The sequence below is a fragment of the Fukomys damarensis genome, unplaced genomic scaffold (genome assembly GCF_012274545.1).
Source record: "Fukomys damarensis isolate Sample0158 unplaced genomic scaffold, DMR_v1.0_HiC HiC_scaffold_12, whole genome shotgun sequence".
Classification (NCBI taxonomy): Eukaryota; Metazoa; Chordata; class Mammalia; order Rodentia; family Bathyergidae; genus Fukomys; species Fukomys damarensis.
In genome coordinates this window covers 47074790-47095196 of record NW_022900924.1, presented here as the reverse complement: position 1 = coordinate 47095196, position 20407 = coordinate 47074790, and positions in this window count along the sequence as shown.

The following is a 20407-nucleotide window of genomic DNA, read 5'->3' as shown; positions in this document are numbered from 1 at the left end:
TTATCATCACCATCTCAGACAAGTACAGTCTTATTCTCTTCTCATTTATACAAAAAGCTCTTGTGTGAGTTGTTCTCAAACATGACAGAAAAAAAATCATCTCTTTATTCATTGAGAACATTCTCAATTGTAGGTATAAATGACTGTTTATATTCTAATTCCTGGTAAGATTTTCATTCTTAGTTTATAGTGTTTCCCTTTATAAATACAGTAATTGTGGATTCCAATAAGACTTTTAAAATAAGTATTTGCACCTTGAAGTACTAAATAGTAATATCCTGTTTCTGAAAGTTTTGACTAGGCAAGAACTTATTCTTGGAGATTTTGACTTATGGACTAGGAGTCATGTGTTGGTTTACTGTTGCAGAGATATTATTACCATGCACAAGAAAACATTAAAAAACATTTTTGCACTAAAAGATCATAGCATTGTGTTGTGCATTTATAGCATATGTAAAATGAAAAGCATAATGGAAAATGTATAGGGAAGGGAGAATTTGAAAGGATAATGTTGTTAAGTATCTTCCATTATATGCAGTGCTGTAACATAAATTTGAAGGTAGGCTTAGAATATGTAAAAAGATGCATTATAAATTCTAAGGTAGGTACTAGAAGGTTTAAAATATGTGTAAATGATATTTCTACAAATCTATTATAATATAATCATGAGAATGCACAACTAAACTTACAAATATGCAGAAAATAAGAGAGGAAAAGGTGCGCATGAAACAAATAAAAAAAACTGAGCAAGATGTTAGATTTTTAATCCAAATGACTTTAGATGTGAATTGTGTAAACAGTCAAACTCATTGAAATCTAAAGAGAAAAAGATTGGCTTTAAGGATAATCTAAGTGCTTTCTACAACAAATAGAATTTAAATATAAATACTATTAAAAGAACTAAAAGAAAAAAATACCAACCTAAAGGTCCATAATTTGGAAAATAATCTTCAAAATAAAAATGCTCTCATATATGCACCCCCCCCACTGACAGATGTATGCAACTTTAATAACCAGGGTATCCATACTGCAAAGCATTTTAAAAGAAGACTGAAGAAATATAATTACAGATTGAACTGTGAAGTTGATCAAAAGATTAAAGGTTAACAGAAATGGTTAGCATAGGGAAATAAATATTATTTATTTAAAACAATAATGGAACAGTAATAATGACACATGGAATTTTGAAAATAAATACAAGTAAAATGTATAAAACACAGATAAAATATATAAAGTGGTAAAAGTAAAATGTATCAATCTAATTATGATTATGAGGGATGTTTAATATGATTTCTAAGGTAACCACTAAAAGAATAGATAAAAGACTATAGTTTAAATGTCAATACAGGATAAGAAATTGAATAATAAAAATAGTTTATAAATCCAAAATACGAGAAAGAGGAAATGATGGAAAAAGAACACATAAAATAGATGAAAAACTTAAATCTAATTTTGCCTTAATTATACTAATTAAAATGTTTGCATACTTCAAGAAAAGCATATCAAATTCTACATAAGTTTAAAAACAAAACTATTGCCTCTTTCTAAGAAAATACTTAAAATATAAGAACAGAGAAAACTTGTGAGTAAAAAGCAAAAAGCTGGTATACTTTTATTAACATCTGAGAGACTATGTTAACCATGGGAACATCATAACGAATTAAAAGGTGTATTTCATGAAGATGAAAGGTCAATTGTTCAATTTACATAAGGATTTTACAATAATCTTACTGTGTGCGCAGCAAATATATAAAGTACATTTTTTTAAGGTACTACAAGGAGGAATGGAAAAATCAATAAACCTAAAGTTTTTCAAATGTATCTCAAAATAGTTGAGGCTTTTAATATACCTCTACATCATTTTTAGATCATGAGCAATTTTCAGTTAAGATATGGAAATAGTAAATTAGCTGTTTTGAACTATCGACACATATGGAAAAGTTCACTAACAACCGGAGAATTCAATTGTTAAACTATATAATGAACTATAGAACTCATCTCAAAGAGAACAAAGAGGAGTATCTTTATATTTGTGAGATGGCAAAATTTCTAATAAGCATAAAATATACAAGAAAACATTGGTGAATTCAATCAGATTAAATTTGCACCTATAATAAGGTCACATATAGACTGGGAAAATGCACTTTTAGAATACGTATCAGACAAAGATGAGTACCTCTAGAATATAAAAAAGAATTTTTATCAATCAGTAAAAAATAAATGTAAACAACAAAAATAAGAAAGAAAATATGCAAAAAATTGGAAGTCAGTTCACAAAAGTGGTCAACCACCCCAGTAATCAGAGGAATGAAAATTAAAACACTAAACCTAAGAGTGGTTCCATGGAAAGGACAGAAAGTATGTGTTGACACACATGAAATATATCCATTGTCAACGTGAGTACAATTACATGAAACTATTCAAGGAAGATGTTTGGAAATAATACTAAATTTTTACATATGAATACTTTTAGACACATCATTCCATTCCTGGGTATATTCTGGAAGGAAACTTGTCCGTATGTCCAACAAAATATATATGCACAGTTTCATAGCAACACTATTCATAATACCCTATATTAAGATATATATATAGTAGTTAGGCAACAGGAGCCCAATGAATTTAGCATCGAATTAGGTAGTTGCTGAAAGTAGGTCTTATTCTCAAACGAGCTTCTGATGCACATTCATAGGATAGCTTTATAAATTCCTAAGTGGCTGTCAGTGAGACAGCTTTCCTAGCACTTTTGTTTGCCATAACCATTTACCTACATTTTCTATACTGTGTTCCTGTATAATTAATATTTGTTCATTCATGTTTCCCCACTTAAGTATCACTTACCTGTCTGCTACTTCAGTGTACTATAAACTTTGCAGTCTTTTTACTCATTTTGTTTCTTTCAGTCTAATCAAATTCACTTCTGGCTACAGCCAGTTGCCTTCTAAACTTAAGTTTCTTCATGTAACTCCTTTCCTGAAAGTCAACTTTGGATGTAATAAGCTGCTGAAGTCAAGTTACTAAACTTTCTGAGCTCTAGCTTCTCTACTCTGTTGTCTGCTATTCTATTTTGTAAGAATTGCGGTGTTTTAATCTGAGTCATTCTATAAAGAAGATAATATTTCCATTCAAGATTCTTTGCCCAATGAGGGCCTGGCAGCAGCATTGTTAGCATTTGAAGTCACTGGCAAGACAGGAAAATTATTTTACATTTTAATGCAGTTGTATTCTCTCTGCTTATCAAAGAACCAAAGAATGCAAATTTGTCTTTACCTATAAAGGGTTTTAGTGGAAATGAAGCAGGAAACAATGAGGATCCTGGCACAGATAATTCTTTAACATGAAGATGGGAGCAAAAATGGCTTTTAATGATGCCAGCAGCTCACCTAGTGACTACTGGGTCTCCAGGTTCCCAGTAGGAGTTTGTGCTTCCTTATATACCTCTTTTTTTATTTACATCTACAAAGCTTCATTCCACTGGAGTTTCCTTCAGAATATTGCAAGTAGGATTTACACAAAGCAGAGCAGTGGAGGCCGGGAGAGCAGAGTTCTGGCAGGACTTTCTGAGTCCATTACGCTCCTTTGATGACAGATTACAGAAGTTGTCATCGCTACTCAGCTACATTTTACAAAGAGCATAGTTAACTAGTTAACCCTCAGTTACCTAATGACTCAGTTAACATATAGTTGTCCAATTCCATACAAAGGGGTGGTCTCTTCTCTCAGATAAGACAGAAACTCATTCAGATACAGTAGCTGATCTTCAGAGAGAAGTTAATAGGCACATCAATTAATCTTCAGCTTTTGTACGATGATCAGAAATTGAAGATTATTTATGGATCCCTTGAGCTAATGACAAGGCCAGATAAATGTTACAAAGACAAGAATGATAGCTGAAGATTGTTAAAAACTTTTATATCCATAATTTCTCTTACTAGAGGCAACATCTTTTTAGTTTCAGCAAATTATAGTTGTCCAAATATACAGATCTAGTATTATTAGATCATCAGATTGTTCTGGAAAAGTCATCTTTCTGTGAAATATTGCCTGGCTATTTTAAGAAATTGGCTCCATTATATAAAAAACCCACATAAACATTGCCTTGGCTCATAAACTTTGTTTACTTCTATACCTAGTTATTTTTTTTAATTCTTATAGCTCTCAGTCATTTGCCTATTATCTACATCTCTCATAAACACATACATTATTCCTTGTTGGTTTTTTACTTAATTTCACATGTGGGTAGTTTTATTTTACATCTTTATAGAGGGAAACAGAAATTTTTGTCATTTACAGAATTGTGTATGTGTGCTGTAGAAAACTTTTCTTATCACAGTAATTATGTCACTTCCATTTTTTGACCTAACAGTTGTGTCATTTTAACATTCTCTATCTTATCTCTTTATCTTATTCTTTAAGTCTACATTGTTTTATTTTTGATGAAGGATTGTAATTTGTAATCTGTTTTTAAACTGCAAAACCAATTATTCACAAAGTGAAGGATAATAGGAAATAGGGAGATGGAGCTTTTCCAATGGGAAGGGGACCAAGAGATGGAGGGAGGGAGGAGAAAGTAAGGGAAGGGGATAGAAAAGGAATTAAGATGTGTTATATACATGTTCCTGCTCCCCACCCTGAATGTAACCACTGGGGGCTGTAAACATATACTAATAAAAATGAAAGTTAACTGCACTGACTTTATATAATCACACCAGCAAACCTGGTGCAAATGAAAGTTCTTTCTGCAACGTTTGCATCTAATTAATTTTTCATTGCCCCCAAATTTTATAAAGCCTTGTGAGTTATTTGTGTTGATTACAAAATTTGTCATATCACATAAAAATGAAATTTTTCAGACTCTCCTATTTTCCAGCCAATTCTATTCACTCATTCAGTAGGTATATATTTGTTTATGTAAACAGGGTCTCACAATGTAGTTGAGACTGACCTAGAACTCACTAGGTAGCCCAGGCTGATCTTGAACTCACAGCGATTCTCCTGCCTCAGCCTCCCAAGTGCCGGGATTACAGGCGTGCGCCACCATGCCTGGCTTCAGTAGGTATTTATTAAAGTAATGGACATGATGTGAAAGGATTGGTTTATAGGGAAGGAATATATTATGAACAAAAGAGACAAGTCCTCACTTTAGTGATATTTCCACATTAATAGAATCATTAAAATGCACTTTTGCATTTATTATACTATTAAGATAGCGCTTTTCGCATCAGGTATTTTTCCCTTTCCCTACATATTATATTTGAGCAGTGAATTCCAAGCTTTCAGCATTGAGTTCCAAGTCTGCAGGTCAGATTACCAATGTTACAAAGGGAGATCAGGAATCCCTACCCTAGTTGTTCCTTGGAACAAAGCAAGGTCTCACTCAGTAAGATTGCGTACCTGTTGTCTAAACGAAGGGTGATACTGTGCTTTTGGGTTGGGAGGGTACGTTTTTGCAAAATTTACACAAAATAAGACTGCACAGAAGATTTTTCTAAAAGTCACTGATGTTATGAATATTGGAAAAAGACAAGGCTTTTCGATAAAGCTCTAAGTGTAAAACTGAAATATACTCTGTGACTAATTTGGCCCTATATTTTAATTTGTTGTTTACATCCTAAAACTAGTGGGTATAGCCAAAATGCACATTGTTTATGCACTGTTGGTATATGCTGATAGTGTTAAAAGTCCAGAAGTGTTTCAAATATATTTCTATTTGTATCTGGGGCATATCTGAAACACACTAACTAGAGGGTTTCTCCAACTGTAGTGATAAAATACATCTCTGGAGGACTGAGATGTGTTATTTATTGAAATGGATATTTTAAAGAGCTACAGCCAAACTAAGTTGATTTCCTTCATATATTCCCAGTTTACAAGATTTCCAATAATCTCTTATGGAATTAGAGGGGTGAAAAACCAGGATATGGGCTTGTGGTGTCCCTTACAATTTTTATTGCTACAGATTAGCAACTTGGGTGCTGATCACACATCCCGTGCACTCTGCACATCCCTGTTGGTCATATGTTATTTCAGAGTGAAGCATTCAGGCTCAGATGCTTTTCAATAAACCATGGCCATTTTACCTACAAATAAGTGAGCCCTGGGGTTGGATTTTCAGGCTAGTCATTTATTCCTGGGTAAATATGGTTGGCAAAAGTTAGAGCTGAAATTGTCTTCAATACAGAGAAAAACACAGGTTAATTCTCCCACTGCCTCTTATATAATGTTAAATATAGTACTGGAAGTCTGATAGTTGGCGAACCTTCATGACCCACAAAACTTGAAAGAGGTATCTCACAAAATACAGATCCAGTGCCCAATCGCAGGTAACAATGAGCTATGAAAAGCGCGTTGGAATGCAAGTAAAGTAAGTTGGTGCCCTTTCCTTGATGTGCTATTTAAGTTTTTGATATCTCTTTGCATACATTTTATTTCATAGTCCTCGTATTGTCCACATAATTTACTGGTTGAGGGAAAAATGAAAATTCAAGGCATGATGCTCAAAAGCTTTCAGATGGCAGTGACAGAGTGTTCAACCAAGCATAAAATAAATATAGCCCTTCTAAGAGCAAGGCTCTGTCACGGCCCAAGTTACACGCCCATGAAGCTGACTCTGCCCTGTGCGGCCACGTATCCTCTTGACAATAACATGAAAGAATCTCAGGTATCTACCCTGAATAGCGAAATTTTTATTAGCCTCAAATTGGATATAATATGTTTTTCAAATCACAAAGAACAACAGTAATTTAAGAACTACCAATGCTGAAAGTTCAATTACCTGGGTAACATAATGGGAACATTTTTTTTTTTTTATCTTTCTGTGTTAGGTTATTTTCCACACTTTCCCCTAAGTATTAAAAGTGTTTTTAAAATCACCATACATTTTATATATAAGTCAACTGCATTAAGGAAGTTTTGACATGTATGCAACACAACTTCAGGCGTCAATCTGTGGGGCTCTGTTCTTCTTGTGTTCTTCCTCCGGATTTCAGATACTGTACTGATATTTCCATTAAGAGATTTAAAAGAGATTTAGAGGCAGAAAATTAGACTTCGGCAGCTTTATAATGGAGGTAATGCCTCAGTTACTTTGTTGTTGCTGAGACAAAATACCCGGAACCCACGAGTTAAATAAGGACAGTTTTCTTTTTGTTTTTTAGTCTCACAGTTTGTAGAGATCTCAGGCCATAGTCGGCTGGCTTCAAAGAAGGGCAGCACGGCAGAGGGGCACTGCAGAGGAGAAACACTCCATGGCGGGCAGGCAGGAAGCAGTGAGCGTGCCTTCCTTCTGTCCTTTTATACTCCAGGCTACAAGCCTATTAGTTGGAGTCACCAGCTCCTAGGGTGGGGCTTCTGTCTCCGATATATCCATTCAACCACACCCATAAGTGTGAGAAACCTGTCCTGGACTGATCCAGTAACACAGACCCTTATCACACGCAAGTGACCCAGCCACCTCCCCAAAGCTCCACCTATGAATGCGTAAAGCTTTGAGGGACATCTAGATAAAAGCCATAAAGATAGTCAGTAAAAAATTTACTGAATAAATGAGATTATGATCATTTGAAAGTTGTAAAGTAATTATTCTTTAAACTATGGAGGTGAGGCTGGGTGTGGTGGTGCACGCCTGTAATCCCAGCACTCAGGAGGCTGAGGCAGGAGGATCACTGTTCGTTTGAGGCCAGCCTGGGCTATATAGTGAGTTTCAGGTCAATCTCAACTACATAGTGAGAATCTGTCTCAAAAAAAAAAAATGATAATATGGAGGTAAGAAGCATCTATGCACTGGCAATAACCAGTATCAGAACTATCAAACAGGAAGTAGCCCAAAAGCCATAGCTGAAACAAAGTGGACAGAGGGGAGACAGACTATCTAAAGACTAGTTCTCAAATTGCAAAGTCTAGTTCTAAGCATCAAAATATGATTTTTTAAAATTTTTCTATTAATGGGGATAGAGAGCCATGGGATGATTTTACTCTGGTGTGGTGAGATGTTTTTAAAAGAAGCCTGGATGCTAGGTCGTGACTATGTTATAGTAGACCAAGAAGGAACACAAGGGGTGGGAGGATAAAGCGATTAGGGAGTTGTAGTAGTGTGGGCAAGAGACCATCGTGGCTTATTCTAAATGTTGGCAGTGGATCTAGAGCACTGATTTAAAAAAAAAAAAACCTAGGGAAAGCAGTGGGCTGCTTGTTATCCTTGAAAGCTCTAGAACGTTTGCCAGGACTGATGTGCAGTACAAGTGCAGGAGTGGCCCCTTGAAAAGGACAGGCACATTTCACTCTAGTGACAGATGGGAGCAGTGTTCCCTGGTTGTGGTAAGATGGGAGATTTTACTCACTGACCTCTTGTACCTTCTCAGTGAAGTATATGACAAGGTCAACAACTGAGTGTTAGATGAGGCTGTTGTGGAGGGATTTTAAGGACAGAGCAGAAATTGTAAAATAGTTACTTGGGAGTAGAAAAAACGTTGGGAAATGTAACAGACGTTCTAGGTAGCTCTGAGGCCTCATCGGACAAATGCCATCCAGACATGGTAGTGAGGCGAGTCAATGTGGTTTTGTATTTTTCATTTATCAAAGTTCTGTTTCCTAAGAAATGAGAGATAGTTAAATACATCTATAGTTGAAAGTGTTCCCAACTAGTCTAACAGAATGGAAAGAATGTTATTACAGGCAAGTTATATCGAAGGAATAGATGTCACAGGTAGATATACAAAAAATCCATTGCTGGTGATAAAGAAATTTAGTACCGTGGAGAAAAGATGCCGAAATTTGGATATTGTGTTGTGTGAAAGAAGTTAATAGATCAGGTACCACAGCCATCAGCCCATGAAAAGGAATAATCAGAGAACCAGAAGGTGAAAGTGAGGAAGGGGAAAAGAAGATGGGCAAGTTTGATGGCTTTGGCTGGGGGTTCAGACAAAATAGTGTGGAGACTATTTTTAAGCAGGAGCCGGGAACAAGAGCCCAGTGATTGTCTTCTAGACCTCCAGGTATACAGTAGTTAAGACTATGATCTCTTCTGCATAGAAAATAATGATACATAGGAAACATATAAAGAAATTTATAGATCATGAGTGTAAACTATGCAATAGAATGGTTTATGAGGAAAGCCATGGAAATTGCATCAGAGAAGTCACTGTTGGGAGCCATTCCGCATAATTTTGAGGACCAAATCATTTCATAATTAAAATATGACTATGTCTGTCTAAGGCCCCATGTCACCTTGCCCACAAGCTGGCTACAGCTTGCAGAAACATAATTCTGGTTTGTCTCCAGGAAGAAGTTGAGACCTTAATGGTCACAGGATACTGTGACCCTCAAGGGCAAGAGTACATCAGCTGAAGACATCCCTGTCTGAGAATTGAGCAGTAATAAAAAAAAGAGAGAGAAGGGTTTCACCTGGGGGAAGAACAATTTCTTTATTAGACTATCTTGTTCCACCTGCTATTATAAGAATGCTCTCCTCGCTGCCCTCATCAGTGTAAGATCCTGAGACCTAAGATCTTCATCAACATGAAATCCTCATCGACATATGGTTACTGCTGCCCCCTAAGCCACCCAACACTCCTCCACTTATGCACCAAATAAACAATGGCTGGCTCAGGAGTGGCTTTGCCTTCACCCACTCCAAGGCACTGACCTCCCAGACCTCCGTGCACTATGACATTATGCACGTCTCTACTGTGTTTCTCTTTTTAGCCCTTGCAGTCCCCCATTTCTAGGCAGATGGGAGGATTGATCGCCTTCTGATAGTCTGCACAGACAATCTTGAGGATCAAGATTGATAATAAATTTGAAATCAAGGTGACAATAAAGAGTAGATACTTTGGTGGATTGAGGTCCTTAAAGACCTGAGTGTTTGACAGTGGATGAAGCTCACGAGGTCTGCGGGAACGAGAGAAGGCAAAGCTATCATTGTAGCATTCTCAGCGAGTAGGTTTCCAGAGCTAGCAAACACTTCATGATTTCTTTCATCATTTGGGAAGGGCTCATCTGTTTCTGCAGCATTCAATTATATATCTAATTACTTCCTCATGTGGAACTCAGGATGCCTTTGGAAAACGCCTTATAGGACTTTTTGCGCATTTTTGCAGAAGATTTTCTTTTAATTAGGTTTTTAGCTTCTAGTTAATATGTCTAACTTTCATATATGCCCCTGAAGAGCACTTCAGAAAGACTGAATGTATCATCTTCCATATCAACAGCCTCTGCTTAGCTTTTTCTTTCACGGTTTCTGAATGCAGACACTGGTTTGAAAGAGTAAAACAGCTGGATTCAGAAAATTGGTTGCATGTGCTAAGCCCATGCAGTTGCATTTCAGTAACTATCAATTTCCCAAACATAGTGTTTCAATTAATTCCATATGGTTTCAGTAACTGTTCTTTGTAAAATGTTTGAAGCAATTTAAGTATATAGAAAATTATAGACTATAACATACAAGAGATACATTCACGGGTTCCTCTTTCACATTTATCATTTATTAACATTTTGCCCTATTTGTTTCAAATTTCTTTAACATTGACTCTAACTGTATTCCTATCTGAGTACAATATTCTGGTACTTGCAGCCCAGCAATATCCTTCTTTGTAACATTAACCCTAACTCTATTCCCATGCCTAAATACTTGGATACTTGTATTCCAACACTATCCCAAGCTTCATCAGTCGGTGTTTAGTAGAGAAACAGATATAACATCCCCAAATTATGCCTAAGGTAAACCGTAATTCTAAGCTTAACTCATACCCACACCCAACTACTTATGTAACTGCAACCTAACCCTAATCTGAACCCTAAGCCCAGCCCTAATTCAAACTCTATCACCCATACCCCAGTACTCAGGCACTTGCCTCTAACACTATTACTACTCTAATGGTAACATTTACCCTAACCCTAACCCTAGCACTACCCTCATCCTAACCCTACAACTTTATTCACACCCAAATACTTAAGTGCTTGAACCCCAACACTAATCCTATCTAAGAGTGCTGGAGGGCAGCCAAGGACACAATTCTCTCATTCTGGTCCTACAGCTGTCTTGTCTTGCTGTGCCGCAGAGAAACTGCTAAAGGCCACTGTATGTGGTGTGCTGTAAAATTAAAGTTTGGTTCCTGGTTTGTAGCGTCTGTCCACATGTGTTCTTTTCTTTGGGAACTTCTCCTGACTGGGAAGCCCTTCAGCCCACTGTCCCCAGCAGTCATGGAAGAGATTAAAGAGAACACATTAATACATAACTAATAGTAAAGGCCAGTGATAGAAATGTTCCATAAACTGAACAGTGTAATCTCTCCTGTAGTTGTAGTTTCCACAATAGAAACAAAGGGAAAAGATTTTGTTCCACTCATCTGAAATAACCAGTTTAATCTCTTCCATATGATTACTCTTCTCTGACGACACAGGTTTGATGGCTTTGATTCTTATTTTTATTCCTGTGACATGATTTCTAGGTTGTACTCTTCGGGAAAGTCCATTATTCAAACAGTGTTACAATGTCTTTGAATCTGACAAAAAACTGTGTATCTCATTTCCAGATAATGTCTGACCAGCGGTCATCTTATGTGAACTTCTTACTTCTATTGACGCATAAGTTCTTACTCTTTGGACGCTACAGTATACTATTTACTTTTATGATTTTTATTTCCTTTAGTTATTACTTATTTTCTATATTCTTACATCTTCCATGCACAATGCATATTTTTATATCCTCCCTGCTTTTAGACACTTCCTTCCTTCCCTTCCTATGCCAGATTCTGTTGCAATTTGCAGAACATAGGGAATGGCCAAGGTGCAGCCTCTGCTTTGAGTGCACTGCAGAAGGTGTTTCTTCTGCTGCGATGTGGAAACCAGGTTTACATGACTTTAATTCCCTAATCAAATTTCTTATGTTTACTAAAGAGTTACAGCAGCTTATTTCTCACCCCCACTGCTATCTTTAGGCAGCATTATTCTTTCTTAAATCTTTATGAAATCGATAGACCTCTCTGAGGGACCATTCTTCTTGTTATGAAAACTAATGCATCTCTACCCCTCTTGAAAATGTTAAGATTTATCTCTAGAAAGTTACCTGCCAATAGCATTTTAATGTGCTGGGGAGGCTCTCTAACTCGCAAATTGTTGAATTTTTGTTTGTTTGTTTGCTTTTTGAGACAGGGTCTCACTATGTAGTTGGGACTGACCTGGAACTCACTATGTAGCCCAGGCTGGTCTGGAACTCATGGTGATCCTCTTGCCTCAGCCTCCGGAGTGCTGGGATTACAGGCATGTGCCACCACGCCCGCTTAGAAACTATTGAATTTTTAAATTTCATCTATTTTATTTGTTAAGGAAAGCAAATCTGTACAGGCATAGGGAGAAAAGAAGAAAATAATTTGTAATTTTGTAAACAGCTTAATTCAAGACCAGAATCATGGATGCAGGGGCGGGAAAATAGACCAGTCAGATGCTGTTAAAATATGATGAGAAAAGCAATTTATATTTATGTGATCAACCATAGTTTGCAAATATTTTCCATCCACACCAATTTGTGTACATATAGAGTCAAACATTTAAAAAAGTTTTCTCTACCCAGTAAGTATGTCTGGAAATAAATAAGCATAGTTGGACTGCCTTGGTTTCCACCTACCGCCCCTGAACTAACCTACTCTATCTCGCCCGCTCCATTCTCCATGCACAGTGCCTTTCTTTATATTGCAGGTGAATTTTAAACCCCTGTTCCCTGTATGCAGAGCTCGACATCAAAGGATTTGTCTGTCCTAATATCCTCTCCTACCTTTTTGCCTCCAAATTTTTTCTCCATTGTTTTGTTTTCTTCTGACCACAATAGTCCTCAAATTTCTTCTTCCTAGTCCAGAAAAATAACTTTTGAACCTCTGTCCTCTCCTCTCCAAAATCACTCTCCTTTCTATCTTTCTCCTCCCCGCAATATCTACATGCTGCCACTCTAATAAATTATTCCCCTGATCACTCCATACCACACTGGTAGCTGTGACAAAACCACTCCTCAAATCAACGAATGTTTGTCCTTAGTACTGACCAGTTTTTCTCTCCTAAACTTCATTTCCTCTTTTGAGTTCAGTAATGTTCTTTCGTCTCCAATTTCTTCCTCAGCTGTTCTTTCTCTGCCTGCAGCATTAAATGCATCCTTTGTATTCATTAGAAATGTTTCCCATGCTGTGTGTTCTCCTTGCTTTTCTTCCACTTCATAATATTAGTTAAAATATTTGTGCAAATATCTCCGTAGTCTATAAATTCAGCCCTGATTCTACACATGTGTCATAATGGACTCATGGATATTTCCACCCGAATGCTCCAAAAATTCATTCATTTCAGAGTGATCTAATTATCCATACCTGTGGCCTTTTTAAAAATTTCAATTTTCCTACCAAAATTTCCATATGAGTAACCAGTGACACCCAGTTATCCAAACTCAGAACATGGAAATGATCATTTACTATAGAATCCTCCTCCCCGGTCCTTATATTCAAATAATCATTTTTGTCAATTTTATTTCACCACCTTCTCTTTAATGTAATTAATTATCTCCCATTCTACAGGCACAGATTAGACACAAGTTTTTCACCATACCTGGAATATTGGCTTACTGGAAATCTTTGCCATTCCAAACATTGCAGAGATTGTAACATGCTCCATCGACATCATCTTCTTCTTTTCATTGATGTTACAAATCATGACTTAAATGCAGTTTGTTACCTAAATACATATAGTATATGAGGGATAATTGAAAAGTACAATATATAAATTTTCGCAAACCAACTTGTTAACAGTAAATGACACATCGACATGAATCCTATTCATAATACTTCCTCTCACTTCAAACACACTTACAGTACCGCATCCTTCCTGCCACTTTCTGAAGCCCTCCGGGAAGTCTCTTTTTCTGTCTTTAGTCAAGGGGTCATAGAAGGCTTCGTGCTCTGAATCCCAATCAAAATGTTTAGCCATCATGGTCATTTTGACGCTTGGGAAGACGAAAAAGTTAAATGATGTGAGACCTGATGAATAAGGTGGATGAGCACACACTGTAAGGCTCTAAAACGCCTGCCTCTCTGTTGAATGGCAGCTGGCAGCCACTTCACGTTTTTGATCCTAGCTCATAAAGACTCTCACAAAGGGGCACTTCCAGAGCTGCCTCACAAAGTGGCAGGAATGATGGGATAAGTGTGTTTGAAGCAATGGGAATATTTTGAGTGGGATTAAAGGCAATATCGCATTTTCTGCAATAATTTATTTAAAAAATTTAAGCCTTCACCCCATTCCATCATGAATTTATAATTTTTATTACACACTTCTCCATTAGTACTTGAATCATTTATTCATACCCCTAGTGTGTCGGTTCTTTTGGAGAGGGGATACCATGAGATAATGTTTTGGGATCATTTTTGCTTTCTACATCACATCTCTCTCATCGGATTTTTGGGTACATTTTAAGACCTTCTCCACAGAGGGTGTGGCAGTACCTGACAAGGAGCATTTCTACCCCTTAAAGAAGGCAGATCTTCTCTTGGCTCTGGAGCTGCATGTTCCTAGAAACAATAGGGTGTCACTCTGACACAGACAATCCCATATTATCATTTATTTAGAAAAATACAATCCATGTCAGGAAGAAACTTGGCAAAAAAGAACTAATTACAATTGTGAAGTTGCATTCTTTAGACAATTAGTACATCACGGGGTGTGTACTTTGCACAAAATACCAGATGGTCTAATGTGAGAAGCCTTGTAATTTGAGGAAATGGCAAAAGTCCTAAGAGTGAGAAACTGTCACTTTAAGTGGCTTTTCTTTAAAAGAAAGCTTAAGAACCAAAAGGGAAACACAAATTAACAACACAAACCCTGATGGGATCCTCATGCAGCTATATAATTTTAACAGGTTGTAAGAACACAAAGATCCTTGCTTCATTCCAGACTCGTTACAGCATCACTCCAGTTTATTGAAGTTTCAGATATAAAAGAAAGAAAAATATTAATTAGGAAGTTATAAACATCCTATAAAACACCTTTTTCTTATCATCCTCCCAGCAAGTGTGCAGGCAATGTAATATTAATTATCCACATGTTCAAAAGGAGAAATAGAGCTTCAGAAAGATTCGAGAGCATTGGCCAAAGTCAGGTGGCTAGTAAGTGACAGAAAAACTTGAGTTTGAGTCATCTGCCTCCTAGTTTAGTTTCCTCCTTGTTATTTCTACTGCGTGACAGAATGTGAATAACAGTTCTTCTCTAGGCTGTGCACTCTGAGATGAAATTGAGCCACATAAATATTTCTCACTCCAAGGAGTAGCAAAGGTCAGCTTGCTGTGTGTTCTGTCGATCTGACTGTCCGTATATGGCATCAGCGCTTCTGAGGGAAAGCAGGGCCATCAGTAAATAAAATCAGAAACAAAGCTCACCCAAGGACGACGCTTCTGGAAGTCTAAAATGCTGACGCAGCTCATTAGGGAAGGCTCTCCTGCTCTGTGGCCATGATGTGCTCGTTTATTCTTATGAAGATAAATCTACATAATTTATTTTAAATAATTTATGTCTCACTTCCACCAACAAAGGGGAATGAAGGGGACGTTTATATACTGGCTATAAATAATTTACAGCAACTATTTCTATGTCTTTCCTTTTAGAAAAGCAGCTAATTAATCTCGGGTTTTGGTTCGCTCACATTATTGAATCTAATCTTTCTTTCAGGGGCTCTTTATTCCATTAGTTTTCAGATGATGCAAAATATTGTTGTTGTTGTCCCCCCCGCCACTACTGCATCAAGAGGCAAGGCAAGTTCCAGAATCAGAGTGGGCTTCCTGGAGTGCTAAACTTCTCATACACGTTTACAATTTTTGTTCCCTTCATGGAAAGTGTGCCAGAGTTGCTACCCTCCCCTTAAGCACTTGCGTGTTGTCCGCCCTGTGGGTCACCATTCTTTGCTCTATGCTCTACCATTAAAGATATTTTCTGTTTAGATTGTGCTTAAGGAATTGCTTTGTATAATATTGTGAAATACTGTTTAATGCGTACTGTCTGATGTCTTCTGCTCTTTCCTGTACCACATTGATGGGAATATGTTTTAGCTATGTAAGAACCAACCCAGCTCCGTATAGATAGTGGATCTTCAGTCAGTGCTTATTGTGTGAAAACTTGGAGAAATGATGTGATCTTTCTCAGAGATATGCTTCTTTCCTTGAAGGTCAACCAGCCCAAGTGATTTATCTCAGTATTTAGAGGTGCAATTTATAAAGGATTAATGGCGATGATAATAAGTGTTTTCCTTTTGGTCAAGGCTGCTGGCTCTCGCTCATTAATTCTTATTCTTTGTGTTGCCATGGCAGAGAGCTACGTGTTTAGGAAGACACAAGGGGAAGCAAATGTATTTGATTGATGCTGGAGACATGAGTTGATCCATTGCCACTGCTTCCCTGCTTGGCTTTTGGCAGCAAATGACCTGTGTTCTCTTCCCCCAAACTACCATGTTAACTCTTAACTTTGTGATGTGTACATGTCAGTAACTCTGTATTATTTAATTCCCTCTCCTCTCCATTGAGTTTTCTACTTTATTACCTCATTTGTTACCTTTTATGCAAAGTCCTCCTGAATTGCCTAGAATTAAGGAGTTTTCTTTTTTGTAACCCCGTTGGAACATTCTGGAGGCATCTCCATAATAACATTGCTTCATTCTATTTTAGTTTTATAGTATGTACTTGTTTTCCCTTAGACTGAATTTCTCTGCAAGAGGAAAGATGCTTTTTCTCTTTGTATATTGTGTATAGGGCCTGGGACATCGTTATAATCAGTAATCACATAATGAATTGGTGATTATTTTTTAATAACAGCAGAAGTTATTCTTCAACTCCTTATGCAAATCATCTTACCAGGCACTGACAGAAAATGAAAAATGACTCAGACCACAGTCAAAACGCTGTAAGAACTTCCATTAGAGGGTGAAGAGATGTGAAGATGAAAATAACTGGACTAGATCCAGAGATGTACCTTAAAAGATGAGCAGAGAGTAGATGAGAGTGACAAGGCCATTCCAGGTTGAGAGAACAAACAGTAGGATATCATAGGATGCTTTGCTGGACTGAGTTAAAGGTAAGTTCTATTAAATGTAAATAAGGCAGTTTGACTTTAAAAAGAAACAATGTGTAATGTGTTAAAGTAGACTAAAACAAGAGACAACCCCTGAGAGCCCAAATGTGTCTAGTGTGGTTTGAAATGAATTTAATGTGTGAAAATTCAGATGAGGTGTCAGGGAAAATAGAATAGCATTGGGTTGGCATGATTTAGCCTCTCTTAAAATAAATAGCTGCACATGCCACTGACTTTCAGCACTAACTTCGGTTATTAATTTTGAATAGTGATTTGAAGTAAAACTGATTATTAACATTAGGAACTATGATGCATTCTTGATTCCTAAGATGGGCAGTTTGTGCGTGGTGGGAGACAGCCTTTTCCTACTTTGATCTTCAAGCTTAGTTAGAATTACTCAAAAGGGTACAATGCACATTCTATGGTTTTCCAGAGTCCTAAGTTTATGCTATGGCCAGAAAGCATCAGAGAATGCAAAGCAAATTGTCCTGAACAAGAGTTCATAGAAGACTATGCAAAAAAGTCCAGCGTTCATTGGCCATCTTCAGAATGCCCTGCCCAAGTGCTTTCATGAAAATTACATTAAAGGGCTCACAGAGACACCATGGCAAAGAGAGCTGTACCAGTTGGCCTGAAATTCTATTACTCAGAGGTTCCCAACTAATCAAAGCACACAGGAGCTCTGTGAACAAATAGAAGAAAGTGTTTGTTGAGATGGATGGGGTACGGGTCCTTGATTATTGACAACCTGTATAAAACAAAGATCGGCCAAAGCCTTTGGCAGTGACCCAGTGCAGAAGCTGCAGGGCAGGTTGCTTTAGAACATTCTGCATGAGGAGTATATGTGAAGTAGAAGGGCAAGCATCCGAAGAAGAATGGCTGAAGGGAGTGGTGGACCTAGAAATGGTTAGGGCATTGGATGAAGTCGGCTAGGATTAAACGGAAGCGAGAGCTTGAAGCCGCGCTCCCAGAGTCGTTACAGGAGCAAGTCTAAACGACTGGGTTCAATTGCACTGGAGGTTTGGTGGAATGAACTATAAGTCTTATTAAGTGAGTTATTTTACAAATAAAAATAACATCACATTCCAAAATTGCAGTAGAACTTCTAGAATGGAAACAAGGCTGCGGAGTTGTAGCTAGGGCTCTGCTTTCATCTGTGTCGGAAGCTCTCGAGTAGAGATCTCCAGACCAGAGGCATCAGCACCACCGGGAGTTGTCAGAAATCTAATTTTTCAGGATGCCGTAGTGTATCAGAAACTTTAGGGGTGGGAGACCGGCAACCTGTGTTTTAATAAACTCTACAGGTTTTCTTGACGCCACTGAAGTATTTGAGTAGCACCAATCTATGAGTCAGTAGTGACTGCCCATTGTGGACACACTTTTAACATGGTTATCTGGGTCGAACCTCAGAATTTAAATATGCAACACTTAATTTGATCTCTTTGACAAAAAAGACTCCTGCTACTTAAAATTCTGGATAAATCATATAATTGCCATCTTTTTATGTAAGTGATGCGGGTCTACCATTTATTTATTTATTATTTATTGGTTTTTTTGAGACAGGGTGTCACTATGTATTCAAGACTGACCTGGAACTCACTATGTAGTCCAGGCTGGTCTCGAACTCACAGTGATCCTCCAGCCTCAGCCTCCCGAGTGCTGGCACTATAGGCGTGCGCCACCATTTCCGGCCCATTCCTTTTTTTTTTAAAGGAGCCACTAGAAAACACTGCGGAGAAATAGCAATCATGATAAAAAAAAAATCAACTATCATAATAAAAATATTTATACTTCTGATGAAATTAGATGCCCAGAGTTTATGGTCAGGTCCTTAACCGACTATAAGAACTTAGAGTTTTGAAGTCCAGAGAAAGATAAAACTAAGAAAGGGGAGTTACATTTTTTTGGTTGTTGTTGTTATTGTTGTTTTAATGTGAAAACTTCCATTTAAATGTTCTTGAAAAACACCCTACTAATGAAAATTTTGTGGCAAACTGGACACTCATTTCAATTATAGAAAGATTTTTCCATTATCCAAGCAAGTGCATAAGGCAAAGTTTGATTGTGAAAACTGAAAAACAGTATGGCCTAAAAAAATTGAGCTTACAAGCAGAACTCTGTGTTTGTGTAAGCAGTAATACAAGATTGCAAACACACTTAAAATGCCATCAAGGTTTCCTGTGGGTATATTATGCTCAGTGAAGTCAAAGGCTAAATGAATCAAGTCCCCAAGAGTTCCATAGAACCAAACAGCCTGCAGTGTGTCCTTGCAGTTAGAAAATGGTTATTTTAAAATTCACTCATTGAAACTCTCCTGACTGTGTGCATGGAAACCCCACGAATTTTCATAGATTCTGCACATACAGTCAAAGAGAGATAAGCAGCCCCCAGTGACAGGGTGAATGAATTCTGACTCAGCAGGGAGGGACTACTAATTTCAGAGAGCGGACTTGCATCAGATTACTCTGGCAGTTAGCACTTTTTAGAAACTGTGTGGTGCCTTTGTACACCGTCTGTTTGAAGATGAGGGCGAAAATAATTTTTGTATACTGCAATTTAAACATGGAGATAAAATCGTCCAAAAGTAAAAGCAATGGAGAGACATAATGGCTTAGGTAAAACTAAACATAATTTCAAAAAATGATAGCCTCCTTTTAATAAAGATATGCTCACTTCAAACACAGGCATAGCTACAGGGAAATGACTTTGGAAGAGTGTCTTTTGGTGTGTGCAAATTAGCTAGAAATTTCAGATTTTATGGATAAAATCCTGGTAGAGTTGCAATGAAAACTGCAAACCATTGCTCATCTTTCAAGAAACTCATTCCAAGGAATTTATCAAAAAATATAATTTTAAAATTATTCAATTGTGGTGGTATTTCTGCTGTGTAATCTTAACACTGCCAGATTATTTTCTATTTTTCATTTAATTATAACAGAGAAAAATGGAAAATTCATGAGTATAAAGCATAACTAATTTTGATAACCTGAAAACAAGTGCTTTTTTTGCACCCATATTAAGCCACACATTACAAGGTTCTGAGAGGCCTCTGTCATCCCCCTCTGGTTACTACACATAATTAAAAATATTTCAGCTTTCAACACAAATGATCTTTGCATGCTTTTCTTTTATGTAAAGGAAAGTACAGAACATGTACTCTTCTGTGTCAGTTTCTTTTACATTTTGTGGAAACATATGTATTTGTATGTAATTGAAATGCATCAGTTTAATGTAACCATTCCATCACGTGAATGCACAACGATGTTGATAGATATTTTATACACTCCTACAGCATTCATATATGTTTTCAAATGAACAC